Here is a 14,860-nt window from a genome sequence, read left to right on the forward strand (position 1 = left end):
AGAGGAGTGAGAGGAAGGTGTGGAGAGCAAGAGGAAAGCCCTGGTCTTTGCAATTCCATCCACTTCTCTGCCCAATAATTAACATTGATTGTTGTGAATAAATTCAAGCATTTTAAATCTTGGAGGACCCTTTCAGTTGCTTCAATCTAAGTGCCAGATACAGAACTATTTATTTTTTAAGTGGGACCAAATGGTACCTATCAGGTGTCAATAAGAGAGAATACACTTGCTGAATAACTAGATAAAGTAAGAAGTGTCCAAATAGATTCTAATAAAAATAGCCTTCTGCCTTCCATGATTCTGGGTAAGGGTATTGATTGGGTATTCTGGCTCTTACTGATATCTTGCCTTATCTATTGAACTTTGAAAGTGTGTAGTAATAATCTTGCTTAACCCTGTGTCTTGTACACAGTAGGACTAAATGAGACATAGAGAAGTTTAGAAAGGGTTGGAACCAAATCGTCTGGGATGAAGTATGGAAATTTTTTGTTTTTATTGATTACAAAATGTATTTGGAACCAAGTTGGAACTTATGGACACTGCCTCCCACATTTTTGCTGGGGAATATCCAAGGCAGCTTCTTACGAGAGTGATGGGACACAAAGTAGAAAAAAGGGAACTCTTTCTAGAATCTCTGGTTACTTGCTGATACTATTACAACTGGGCATTTACTCCTCCAGGACAGAGTAGGAAGAAGGAAAAGGAAAACTAAATGAATCTTTTTCTTCTAACCATCTAGGAAGCAAATAGAATATACAATCTTTAAGGGAAAAGGTTGTTTTTGTTTTTCTTTGGATCCCCTCTCCCTCCAAGTATTTGGCACATAGCAAATGTTCAATGAAAGCTTTGTTACTGGTTCCTTGAATGACAGATCATAATCCATCTAGTAAAGGATGAACTGAAAGGTGGGAATGAGGAAAAGGAGAGAGAAATGAAACGGGAGCTATAGGCCTAGGCCTAGTAAAGTTGTACTTATACAAAAATAGAGGTGGAAAGTACTTCAGATAGTATCTAGTTCCTTCTCACCCCAAATCAGAATGTCATTTCCTATGTAACAACCCTGTCAGGTAGTCAGTCATTTAGCTTCTGCCTTAGTACTTCAGGGCAGCCAGCCAATCAACAGGCACTTGTTATGCTCTCGAAGAGCAGACTTCTAAATTCTAAAGAGACAAAAATAAAAATAGCTAGGTAATACAAAGTATAGAAAGAGTACATAGACAGTAATATGTTAGAGAGAAGTCCTTAGCAGATGACTAGGAGTGGAGAAAGGGAGAATGGAGACATGGTAAGTACTGGGAATGGTCACCTTCAAAAGGAGAAATTCAAACTGAATCTCCTTCAGGGAACCTAAAGTAGAAATGAGGAAGTTTTCTAGACGTAGAAGACAGCCAAAGAAAAGATATGGAGGTGGAAGATGGAGATACATTTTTTTTTGGTTTTGTTTTGTGTGTGTGTGTGTGTGTGTGTACGTGTGTGTGTGTGTGTATAAAACAAGAAAACCAGTATTGATGGTTCACAGAGTGTGGGAAGGGAAATAAGTGCAAGAATACTTGGAAGGCCTGAGTATCTTTCAAGTGACAGATTGTGAAGAGATTTAAATGCCAAATAGGGGATGTTATATCGATCTCAATGGTAATAAATCATTGAAGTTTCCTGAATAGGTTCATGACATGGTCAGACTATCATTTGGGGAAATCACTTTGGCAGCTGAATGGAAGATAGATTGGGTTTGGAAGGGATCTGAAGCAAGCAAACCAATTAGAAAGCTATAACAATAGTCCAGGCAAGAGGTCATAAGAGCCTGAATGTGGGCCATATGAATTCAGAGAAGTTAAATAGCAGAGATGTTGTGAAGGTAAAAATGACAAGATTTGGAAATTTACTAGATATATGTGGTGAATGAGATTGAGGAGTTAAAGAGAACACAGCTTCTAATGTTGATACCCTCAAACACTTCACTACTTCCTAACATAATCCACTCCATTGTTGACAAGTCTGGAAAAGTTCTCCTTTGGATCTGCATGTTATTTCTTGGAACTATTAAGAATAAGTGTTCAACACAATAGTTTCAAATATTTTAAGACAGTTATGATGTCCCCCACCTCCCTTAAGCTTTTTTGTCCTTTTGTTTTTCATATTAGGTATTTTCAGGTCCTTCAGTTAAGATTCACCTGATAATTACCAGTACTCTCACGATTTCATTCTCTAGTTTATCCTTTTCATTCCATTTTGTTTGTGTTCTACTAAAACTGCAACCCTCAGCATTGAACATAACATTCCATAATTGTTCTGACCAAGCAGAATGGAAATAAAATCTTACCTGTTTTGTATATCATATTACAATTAATATAGCTCAAGAACAAATTAGCTTTTTTATAACTTAATCAGAGAATAAACATTTATTACTTACACAGTACTATCAACCAGATTACCAGAGTAATCTGAAATTATTTTTTTCTTAGCATTCCTTTTTTACTCATAAAAATGTGTCTGTTGATATTGGTCATATTAGGAATTAGGTATCTTTGTATTAATATTAAAAGAGCTTCAACCTTATGAACACTCTCAAGCATTCCCAGTAGTTATTGTTTTGAGAATCACTGATTTAGAAGATGCTCTACAAAAATAGAAAGGTAAGACAATAGTTCATGGTCCTTGCTCTTAAGGAGTTTGAAAAGTTATACATTTTAAGTTATAGTATATATATAAGTTAAGTATAAGATACTCAGGTATGAGAGATTATAAAATGGGAAGCATTAAACTATTTTTTGTTATTATTGAATTGTTTCAGTTCTGTATTATTCTTTGTGATCCCATTTGGGGTATTTTCATCAAAGATAGTTTGCATTTCTTTTTCCAGCTCATTTTACAGATGAGAAATAAAATTAAGGGACTTGCCCAGCGTCACACAGCTAGTAAATGTCTGAAGTCAGATTTGAACTCAGGAAGATGATTTTCTTCCTGAAGAAGACTACCAAGCCTGGTAGTCTAATTACTGTGTCGTCTATACTATTAATAGCTAATAATTATATAGTACTTTAAGATTTGCAAAGCATAGAGCAAACATCTCAAGTAAGGAATAGTATTATTCCCATTTTCCAAATGAGGAAACTGAATCACAGAACTGTTGACTTACCTAGGATCACTTAACTAATGTCTGAAGTCACATTTGAACTCAGGTATTCCTAATTTCAAACTGAGCACTCTACCTACTATACCCCTAACTGTGTATTGTTCAAATAACTCCTTTGATACTTATTCCTTTTGTGATCTTGGTCAAATTATTTAACCCTGATCCTCAGTTTCCTTATTCATAAAATGAGGGAACTGAATATGATGACCTCTGAAGTCTTCATAATAGAAACATAAAATCATCATATTTATAAAATTTCATTATAAATTCAAGTCAATAAAAAATTTAAGTAGCTCTTATGAGGAGAATATCATTCTAGAAGCTGAAATTTACTGAAAGTTTAGAGAAGATGCAAGTTTCTGCCTTCAGGGAACTAATTAAGTAACTGGTCTAATACAGCAGAACAAACTCTATAGTTATGGTCACAGAATTTGGGTACAAATCTATAACATGCTGACTCACATAATATTCTCATTTGTAAAAGATAGAGGGGTTGGATTAGAGCAGAGGCCTCAAATATTGCTGACAAAGCACTTGAACCAGATTAAAATGTAAATGGGAAATGTTTTTTATCTTTTTAATAATAGCTTTTTATTTTCAAAATATATGTAAAGTCAGTTTTCAACATTTATCCTTGCAAAACTTTGTGTTCCAGTTTTTTTCTCCTTCCCTTCCCTCTCTCTCCTCTCTTAAACAGGAAGTAATCTAATATATGTTAAACGTGAAATTCTTGTATACATATTTATACAATTAATTTACTGCACAAGAAAAATCAGATCAAAAAAAATGAGAAAAAAAAAAACAAGCAAGCAACAACAAAAAAGGTGAAAACTACGTTTAGATCTACATTCATTCCCCATAGTCCTCTTTCTGGATTCAGATGGCTCTCCTCATTACAAGTCTATTGGAATTGGCCTGAATCATCTCATTGTTGAAAAAAGCCACATCTATCAGAATTGATCATTGTATATTCTTGTTATTTTTGTGTACAGTGTTTTTTGGTTCTATTCATTTCATTTAGCATCATTTAATGCAAGTTTCTCCAGGCCTTCCTGAAATCATCCTGCTGATAGTTTTTTTATAGAACAAAAATATGCCATAACATTCATATACCATAACTTATTCAGGCTTTCTCCAACTAATAGGCATCCTCTCAGTTTACAGTTCCTTGCAAATACAAAAAGGGCTGCTATAAATATTTTTTGTACTTGTAAGTACTTGGGAAATATTTTTAAAAAGAAATAAAAAAAATACACTAGAACACAGATAATATTGCTCAATAGTTTTCTAAGTCAATATGAATCTACCAGGGATTCTTATACACAGTGCAGTCTCCCTGTTACTATTTAAATTTGATGCCACTGGACATGATGACTTGTAAGATTCCTTTTAACTCTAATTCTGTGATCCTATTATTGTCTAACATGGAGATAAGAAAGAACAGCGTTGAGAAAATACTGATTTAGAATTTTTTAAGCTACTATTGGTCTATATTATGTTCAGTTATTTCAGTTGTATCTGATTCTTCAAGAACCCATTTGGTTTTTGGGGGGGGCAAAAATACTGGAATGATGTGCCATTTCCTTCTTTACCTTATTTTGCAAATGAGGAAACTGAGTCAAAGAGAATTAAGTTACTTGCAAAAAGTTACTTAGCTAGTAAGGACCTGAGGCCAGATATGAACTTATTAGATGAGTCTTCCTGACTCCAAGTCTGGCACTCTGTCTAGTGTGCCACCTAACTGACCACTAATTCACATAGTCATCTCTAATTTTGATTCATAAACAACCACCATGTTTAATAATTCACAACAAGCAAATGAGTGGTATAAACACAATTATTTGTGAATTCTAAACATGGGAAGGTCATTATTGACTGAGACTATCAGAAAATCAATCACATTATACTATGAGTCAAGGATACAACAACAAAAATGAAATAATCCTTGCCTTTAAGGAACTCACATTCTAGGGGAAAACCACTATGAGCAAATACAAAATAAAGACAAATTAAATACAAAGTAATTTGGGGATAAGAAAATTAGCATCTGAAGGGTGTCATAAGAAGCTTCATAGGATGTGTCACTTGAATTGAACTTTAAAGTTAAGGATTCTAAAATGTGGACATGAGGAGGGTATACATTCCAAATATGAGTGCCAGCCTGGGCAAAAGCACAGAGCTGAGACATAGAGTACTAGACAGTGAAAGGAGAACAAGAAGTAGGCCACTGTATTTGAACTACATAGTGCATGAAATCATAGAATGTATATGACAAAGAAAACCTGAGAAAGCATATTTAAGCTGGAACTTCAAAAGCCAAATAATTGACAATTTTTTTAATACTAGAGGCAATATATGGTGTTTGGGGGCCAAAAGCATTTGGAATGGACTTTGAACAAGGAATACTGAGTAACGAAATGAAGTTAAATCCAGAGAGAGGAGGAATAGTAATAAAGACATCGTAGGAACAGTTGAACCTATTAGAGGAGAGGGAGGTAAGACTGAAAAAATTAGGTAATGAAATGTCATGGAAAACCTTGAATGATTAAGAAAAAAGGGAATATGAAATTTATTCAGTAGAGAAGGTATTGTAATACAGTGTCGGGTACAGTGAATTTGGAATCATAGTTACTTGTAAGACTATTTACCCACTTTGGCCTTCACATCACATCTCACACACACACACACACACACACACACACACACATACACATCTGAGAACCCTTGAACTAGTTCAACCTACTAATTTTAAACGAGTTCTCTAGTCTTCTTCACATTGGAATTTAGATTAGAAGGTTGGACTAGATGAAGAGTTTTCAGACTTTTTTATGTGTATGTATCATGAATCCCTTCTTGACTATCTGGCAAAGCCTACGAATCTCTTCTCTAGAAAATGGCTTTAAATGTATAAAATAAAATTCATAAGATTAGAAAATAAATCAATTATATTGAAAAATAAAATTTCCCCACCTAAATTCAAGGACTTCCAGAATTTTTTTTGGCATTCATGGAACTCAGGTTAACAGCCTTTGGCTTATATTCTCTCTAACTTCAGTTTAGAACTTTAAATTGTATGATCTTAAGGGAACCAATGAAAAGCTTTGAACAGAGGAGTGACATGACTGGATTTGTTCAAAGAGAAGATAAGTCTGACAATGGTATAGAATATGAATAAGAATGGAGAAGACAATGGAGACAGAAAGATCTTTTAGAGCCTATATCAGTACTTCAAAAGGATGAGGAAAAGCTATATTAATAGACTAATAGCAGTAGGAATACACAAGAATGGTTAATAGAGAAGTTGAATGTATGTAGATTGGGGAAAAGAGAATGTCATCTGGAAAAAATTAGAAGAAAAAAGCTTTGGACATAATGTGTTAGAAATCTTGGTAAGGTAATCACATAGAAATAAACTGAATGCCTTTGGAAATGTGGGACTGGAGATGAAGAGTTAAGGTCATGTGTCTTTGTAAAATTGACTGCTCTGTACTTGTGGGCTCTCTCATTTTGCTGTCTTTTTGTCAGTCTCTCCTCCTTTCCCTCCCTCCCTTTTATACTATTTTGTATTGTTCTCGATATTATGAGTATAATTCTTGTCTTTCCAGTAAGATTTTAAATTCCTAGATGGCAGGTACCAAACCATATGATGTCTGATGGAGGTTCAGGACATCATGATACACAGAGAAAATTCTCAATAAATATCTTGCTAACAAATTACAATAAACATTACTGGGAAGGGGAGCAATAAGAAGTCAATCTCAGTGTGCCCATTACTTTAAACAAGTCATTTCCTTAGAATAAAAATGAGATAGAGGACCTCTCTTAGAGTCTATCCCTCTCTTTTCATAGAAGAGAGAAAATATAGAAGAGAACCCCAGAGAGATTATGAGATTTGCTCAGTAACATTCAAGTATAAGAGAGGAAAAAGCCAGAACTCAAACCTAAGTTCAGGGATTTCAAACAATGTGTGTTCTCAGTTATACCTGACTACCTTTTCTATTTCCCAGCTTGATGATTTTTTCACAAAGATGAAAGATAGGAAAATTACCTAAGCATCCGAAACATTAATAAGTTTGAAAAAGTTACTTAAGAATATTTTACTTAATTATCAAAACCCAATTTGTTCTTTTGGTATGTGTAAGAATAAGAGAGAATTTTGATTTGATCTCAAGACGACAAGATAGGAAAAAATTAGAAAAATCTATTTTTTCAAAACAATTTGGAAGGTTGCATTTATTATCCTAGTAATGCTTACCTTCATGTACAGATATCAAAATAGGTCCTTGTATAAAATGGCCTACTTGGGAAAGAGCCAGAAATAAATGAATGTGGTCATTTTTCTTTCTATGCTAAAATAGACTATCTATTCTGTAATACTCATCTTAGAAGATATTACTAACAGCAAGAGAGGGAAATATTAAGAATTCCAAAAGTCAACTGATTTGAACATTTTATTCCTGAACTAAGCAGATTCATTATCATTACACAACATCATAAACAATGTTGGGGTCCAAGTCTCACTCTGTTAGCAAAATAAAAACCATTCAACATTATCACACACATATTTAATATTTATGACTCACTCTGAATTTATTATCCTTAAAGCAAAACTTGATGTAATGAATGAAAAATCCTTATTCGTGTTTACAAAGCAAAAAAAAAAAAATGATGAATATGTTCCCATTATTTCTTTCAAGTTTGTGTTTTGCCAATTACTTTAGAACTTAGTATGTTATTCTCAAGTCAAAGAATACAAGAACATTTTAATCTTCTTAATTCTGCTTTATTCTCCCATGAACTTCACCTACCATTTCTTTGTATTTCTCTAGGGAACTCACAAAATGTTGTGTATTGTGGTTAGCTATGCTTGTGTCTTTATCCCTATTCCCCCATACCATAGTGTAAATTTTATAAAGACATAGAGATGACAATGGATGAAGTAATGGATTTAGAAGAAAGAACTGTGTGCAGGATCCAGTTCTGATAGTAGTTCTTTGACCACGGGACAGTAATTTAATCTCTTTGATCCTTAGTTTTCTTATTGGCAAGATGGGCATAATACCTGTAACACCTATTTTACAGGACTGAGATAGGGTATATAGAATTCTTTGCTAATTTTAAAATATCTCCTTCATTACCTCCAGCTAAGGTTTCCTTCAAGACTTATCTCAGATATCACAATCTGCAAAGGGCCTTCTCCAATCTCCCCAGATCTTATGACCTTCCCTCTTTGATTATCTCTTATTTATACTACATGTATTCTGAATGTATCTAGCCATTTCCATACTTTCTCTCTCATTTGAATATGAGCTACTTGGCATTTCCAGAGCTTGTCACACTTTCTTGGTATTTCCAGAGCTTTCTTGATATTTCCAGAGATTGTCACACTATCTGGCACATAGGAAATATGTAATAAGTGGCTGTTTATTGATTAATTGATAGGAACAATGGAAAACATAAAGATATTACATATATGCACTTGGTTAATATTATACAAGATTAGTAAACTTACTTCTATAATCAGAAATGTCCCATCTTGGTGGTTTTGCCCCAAATGTTTCAACCAATTTAATTCTATTAAAAAATTTGCTTAAAAAAGGTCTATTATGCAGGGCACCTTGCCTAAGTTGTAACATCCTTCAAGATTCAGTTCAAAATAAAGTTTTTCTATACACCTTATTCTGACCATTGCAGTTTGATGTAATAGCTCCCTCTTCTGAATTTCTATCATACTTATACTGTGTAGAACTCATTTGTCAATTAACCATTGACTGTCTGGTTAATCGCATAGCTTCCTACTCTCTTTGAATTGGGGTTTCAGTCCTGAATCTTATCATAAGCAACTAAATCACATTTTTGATTAGACCACTCTTCTGCTCAAAACCTTCCTTTACATCCAGAAGATATTATAAGTTTCTCATGTAGGAACTTAAGAGCATTTTATGCATATTTCAGTAAAAAGAGTCTACCAGGTACTCACATTTTTTAACTGGTTTTCTCCTGCCACTATCACACACACACACACATATATATATATATATGTATATATATATATTTATGTAAGTCATCAATTTCCTTTCTTGAAATGTGTTTCCTCCTCATCTCTATTTTTGTAATCCTTTTCTTCCTCTTTTGCAAAATCTTTTCTTTCTGAAAACCCCCTTAATCATCCCATTTGATAATGATCTCTCAAATTATCTATCAGTCTTTGGTCTAGAGCATTTTTTTTTGGTCTGAATCATACTTTATCTTATATAGTGCACATACATGTGCATTCCAAATATTCATAATGAGAATATAAATTCCTTGAATTCAGAGTTCATGTAATATTTCATTTTCATATCTTTAGGTAGTAGCACCTGCACTGCATTGCATTTTATTGTTGCTTAAGAAGTGTTCTTGAAATTGAATGGTTTTGCATTTGTTTTGGATTACTAATCATATTTTCTTATTGGTCATTAACTTTTCACATATTTAGATTTTAGGATCATCAGATCACAAATTTAAAGCTGAAAGGAACCATATAGGTGCAATTTCCTTATTTAAAAAATGAACAAACTGAGATTCAGAATAATTAAGTGGACTTACCCAAGGTCACACAGCTAGTAAGTTTCGGTATCAGGACTGAAACCCAGATATTCTTGACTCCAAGTCCAGCACTCTATGCACTACACAATATGCTTGTCTCCTCAACTAAATGGCAAATTTCTTGAGGACAGGTACAATATCTTCTACTTCACCAAAGCACACAGCACAGTGTCCTGCACAAAACATTAAATAAATAATTGCTGATTTGATTAATTTCAATCCATTGTCATTATTCAAATAATTAATAAACCAGAGAACAAATCATTATCTATTATACACTGGCATACACATACAAATATATACACACAGGGTTTCTGTATTTTTTTTTTCACTTTTTGTTGCTTTGGTTTATTACAGTTTCAGGTAAGTTCTCTTTTGATAAGATAACTCAATAGTTATATTTGCTAGATAATAGGATACATTCTTTTGTCACTTAGGAACCCATGGATCTTCTTAAAAGGAATATTCTGTAACTTGACCTTCCCTTTAACTCATCCTTGTACTCCCTAGTATTAACCAAAGCTATTAACTTCAGACTTTAAAAAATCAGAGAATTGCAACTCAATTCACTATCTGCATTTTTCTTTCCTTAATTTGTCTATTTCTTTTTTCCCTATGATTTCCCCCATATTGAGTATTCTCACTTTTCTTTCCCCCCATTTTACTGGTGGCATATAGTTAAAGAAACATGGCTCATGTAAGAGAATCCTTAGCTTTCTTCCTTCAGTTCTAGTATTATCTCCTACAAAAAGCCTTTCCTGATCCTGGCAATTGCTAATGATATCAAACATAATTGTTTTGTATTTCCTTTGAATATATATATATATGTATGTATGTATGTATGCATGCATACACACATAAACATGCATGTTATTTTTCCTAATAAAATATAAGTTGCTTCAACTCAGAGATTATTTTATTGTATATCGCCTTTATATTTCTAGTCTCAACTGCAAAGCTTAGCACTTATCATATAGTGATAAGTGATTGTTGCTTGATTGGATATTAGCAGTATCCAATGATAATAATAATAATAATATAGTTAGCATCTACCTAACACTTTAAAGTTATAAAGTACCTTACATATATAATTTTGTTTGATCCTTAACTTTGTGAAGCAATGATAATGGTGATGATGATAATGATGACAACTAATATTTATTTAGTGCTTACTATGTGCTAAGTGCTGTACCAAGTGCTGTATAATGATTATCTCATTTGATACTCATACTCGCAACCACTGTGAGAGGTAGGTGTTCTTATTGTCTCCATTTTGTAAATGGAAAAACTGAGGCTGAGAGAAGTCTAATGATTTGCCTAAGGTCTCATAGTTAGTAAGTATTTGAGGCAGGGTTCAGAATCTGTTTTTTTTTTTTTAATTTTTTATTTCAGGTCCAGCATGAAGATACTATCATAAGCCATTCACATGTTGGCAATGTCCTATTTAATATATATTTTCTAGCCAACTTGTGTCTATATAATTCACCACCCATTCCCTTACAGACTGAACACAAATAGTTTAGGAAAAAAATCTGATAGGAAAACCCCGTCTGAAATTTACATAATATTCTACCATAGTATTCCCCTAAATTTTTGACATAATGGATGAGATATGCTTTATTATGCCCATTATCTCTCATTCAGGACCCTCATTTATATTTCTTTTACTCAAAGTGAAACTTCCTTTTAATGATTTTTTTTTTCATTTGCCTTATTGTAGAGACATATATTGTCCTTGGGGTTTTTTTTTACTTATTTGGTCCTATATGAAATCATTTACATTGTCCAGTGTTTCTCTGAATTCCTCATGCTTGAAGGACTTTATATTGCATAGTAATATTCCATTATTTTCTATTGCATAATAATATTCCATTAAATTAGTATATTTTAGTTTTTTATCTAATTTAGGTTTTTTTTTAGCTATTCTAATTTGTGGTCAATCTTTTTCTTTCTTTTATATACTAGTATTATGCCAAATTATTATGGCAAATCAAGGCACAGAATTCATCATATTGAAGACATGAAACTGACACCACAATTTCTTTATTGAGTATTATTACCAGAATAAACAGCTTGGAAAATAAATACAGATGGGAGCTAGTGATGGGAGACTGGGGTTTGAGGGTCAAGTTTTCAACATTGTTCCCCTGCTTACCTTCTTTGTAAAACACTTAACCATCCATCAAATGGGATAATAGTATGAGGCAATGGAAAAGAGAACTAGTGTTTCCAGAACTTGGGTTCAAATTTTCATGCTATTTCTTGCTGTGAGTATGACATAGGAAAAATGACTAAATCTGTCTGGATTTCAGTTTCCCAATCTGAAAAATGAAGATTTGGGACTAGATAACATCTAAGATCCAATTCCTTTAAAATTTAAATTCCTTAATTCATGATCCTGTGATTTCTGTTCAGGAATATTTTGAGACTAAAGGAGATGATTATATGTATGAAAATTATTTGAATGAACTCACAGTAAAAATTAAAATAGGAATATTCTTAACTATCAACTCATCATTGAAATCAGCAACATTTAATTTTTTATCATAGTACATTACAAAGTCATATAGTACTAGATCATCATCATAAAAATCATCATTAGAACTTTTTTATCAGAAAAATGCAACTAATAAAATCTCTCCAGAAGAAATCCTTTGTGCTATCCTTGTTGTTGTTGTTTTTCAGTCATGTCCAACTTTTTATGATTCCATTTGGGGTTTTCTTGGCAAAGATATTAGAATGATTTGCCATTTCCTTCTCTAGCTCATTTAAGAGATGATGAAGAATTAAAGCAAACAAGATAAGGTGAATTACCCAGGGCCATACAGCTAGTAGGTGTATTAAGATAGATTCGAACTCAGGAAAATATATCTTCCTGACTTTGTCCACTGATCCATCTAGCTGCCAATGTTCTTTTTTTTTTTTTTTTTTTTAAATCAAGGCTAATAATCATCATAATCAACAATATCATTCTTTTCCTCTTCATCATCAGTAGTAATAGGAGGAGTAATTGCAGCAATAATATTATGATTAATTATATTTTATAATATATAACAACATTATATAGGAGAACATTATATTGTAGACAGCTAGCTGGCACAATGGATAGTACTCTGAACCTGGGATCAGAAGACTAATCGTCCTGAGTTAAAATCTGGCCTTACACTCTTACTAGCTTTGTGAACCCTGGCAGATCAGTTCACCCTGTTTGCCTCAGTTTCCTCAACTGTAAAAGAATCTAGAAAAGTAAATGGCAAACCATTCTAATATCTTACCTAAGAAAACCCCAAATGGGATCATGGAAAATCAGATACTACCGAAATGACTAAACAACAAAAATAACCTAAATTGTAATCTATATCCATGAAAGAAGTTACATTGAAAAAAACAAACAGGTTATTGATATATAAAACAACTGTTGCTTATTGTTATCAATAATGATTGCATCATATGTTTTTGGGTTTATACTGTGCAATATATCCATTAATATCGGTGTTATTACTAGCATTTTATAAGTAAGCAAACTGTAATTGAACAGAAATCACTTTCCCACAGTAACATAATAGTTATTTACGAAGTATTATGGAGTGTGGCAGTTCTTAAAATGTGGTCTACAGCTTTCTGAAGTCCCTGAGACACTTTCAGGGAGTCTAAGAGGTCAAAACTAATTTTTTAAAATAACAGTGTTATTTTTTGCCTATTAAAACTACTCTCTTTTCCAAATATGTTGGTTTGTGTGTGTGTGGTTGTATTTTCTTCAACGAAAATAATCTATCACAACAGATTGAACGTAGAAGCAGATATCAAAATCCAGCTGTCTTCTATTAAGCCAAACATTAAAGAGATTTGCAAAAATATGCAAAAACAATGCCACTATTCTTGTTAAATTGTTTTTGTTTTGGAAAATATGGTTATCTTTCATAAAATGGTATTTATGTTAACATGAAATAGGCGTATTATTATTTTAAATGAATTTTTTAAATGCTCAGTTAAAATTTCTAGTATGGCAAATATGGGTAGATATAACCCACATGAATAAAAGCTCTTTAGAATCCTCTGTAATTTAGTATAGAGAGATTCTGAAACCAAAAAGTTTGAGAACTGCTGATTTAATGGGAAGAAGGACAAGTTTAGAGTGAGAATCATATCTAGGTGTTCTGATGTCAAACCCAGGGCTCTTTCCATCTCACTACATATCCCTCCAATTATATTTACTGTTTACATGAAACACTTCTCTGACAAAAAATAAAAATCATAGTCTCAAAGTAAAAATGATTTAGATGGAAGTTCTATTTTATCTACATGTTAAATTCCACTCAGATTCCTTAATAACTTTTTTTTTTCCCCAAGGGCTGGGCAAGTTGAGAATTAGATTAAATTGACAACCCTGTTCCTTTTAATGCTTCTGTGCTGGTTCCAATAAATGTAAGAATAACTATCAAACAATGGAAGCTAACCTACTCCGAGTTTGGTGTTAGAAAGCTCAAAGTCAATTGTTTTTCCTGTCCTGAAAAGCAAATAACGGGCAAAGAACAAACATATCAATGGATGGAAACAGGAGTAGAATTCAGATCTTGCTTCCTATGACACTGTAAAGTTATTGAACAAAATTCTACTTTCTCACAATGCTCTTTGGTGCAATGAGAAGAATATTGGTTTTGGAATCTGAAGATCTGGATTCTAATCCTGACCAGGACACTTGTTAACAGTTTTACCTTAGAGAATTTCCATTCTTATTCTCGGCCTCAGTTTCTTCATCTGGAAAATGAAGAGTCTGAACTAAATGAGCCCCTAAGGGAAATTTTCAAATCTCAGCCTAGTTGCAATTCTGAATTCTTTCGTGTTTTTTTTTTTTTCTTTCTAATTCTAATCCAGGATGCATGTAAATAGTGTCTCATCTATATAGGACTTTAGGATTCATAAGTCATTTTTTTTTTTTACAATGCTGTTATGGAGACAGTAAAAATATCACATGATTATCCCTATTTTACAAATAAAGAAAAATGGGTCTGAGAAATTAAACAACTTGTCCATAACTTTATGGCTGATAATTATCTGAGGCAGGATGAAAATCCACATTTACTAATTCCAAATGCTATGTTTTCCACTGTTACACTGGTTTACCTATTCTAATAGTCT

General features: G+C 32.9%; 1 protein-coding gene across 1 annotated transcript in view; it reads right to left on the minus strand.

The window, feature by feature from the left end:
• MYT1L (myelin transcription factor 1 like) overlaps nucleotides 1-14,860 on the minus strand; it is a 660,434-nt gene that overhangs the window by 634,658 nt on the left and 10,916 nt on the right. Inside the window, exon 2 of the mRNA XM_031951169.1 lies at nucleotides 9,722-9,894. The gene's annotated coding sequence lies outside the window, so the exon portion shown is untranslated. The remainder of the gene's footprint in view (nucleotides 1-9,721; nucleotides 9,895-14,860) is intronic.

The sequence above is a fragment of the Sarcophilus harrisii genome, chromosome 2, assembly GCF_902635505.1.
Source record: "Sarcophilus harrisii chromosome 2, mSarHar1.11, whole genome shotgun sequence".
Lineage (NCBI taxonomy): Eukaryota > Metazoa > Chordata > Mammalia > Dasyuromorphia > Dasyuridae > Sarcophilus > Sarcophilus harrisii.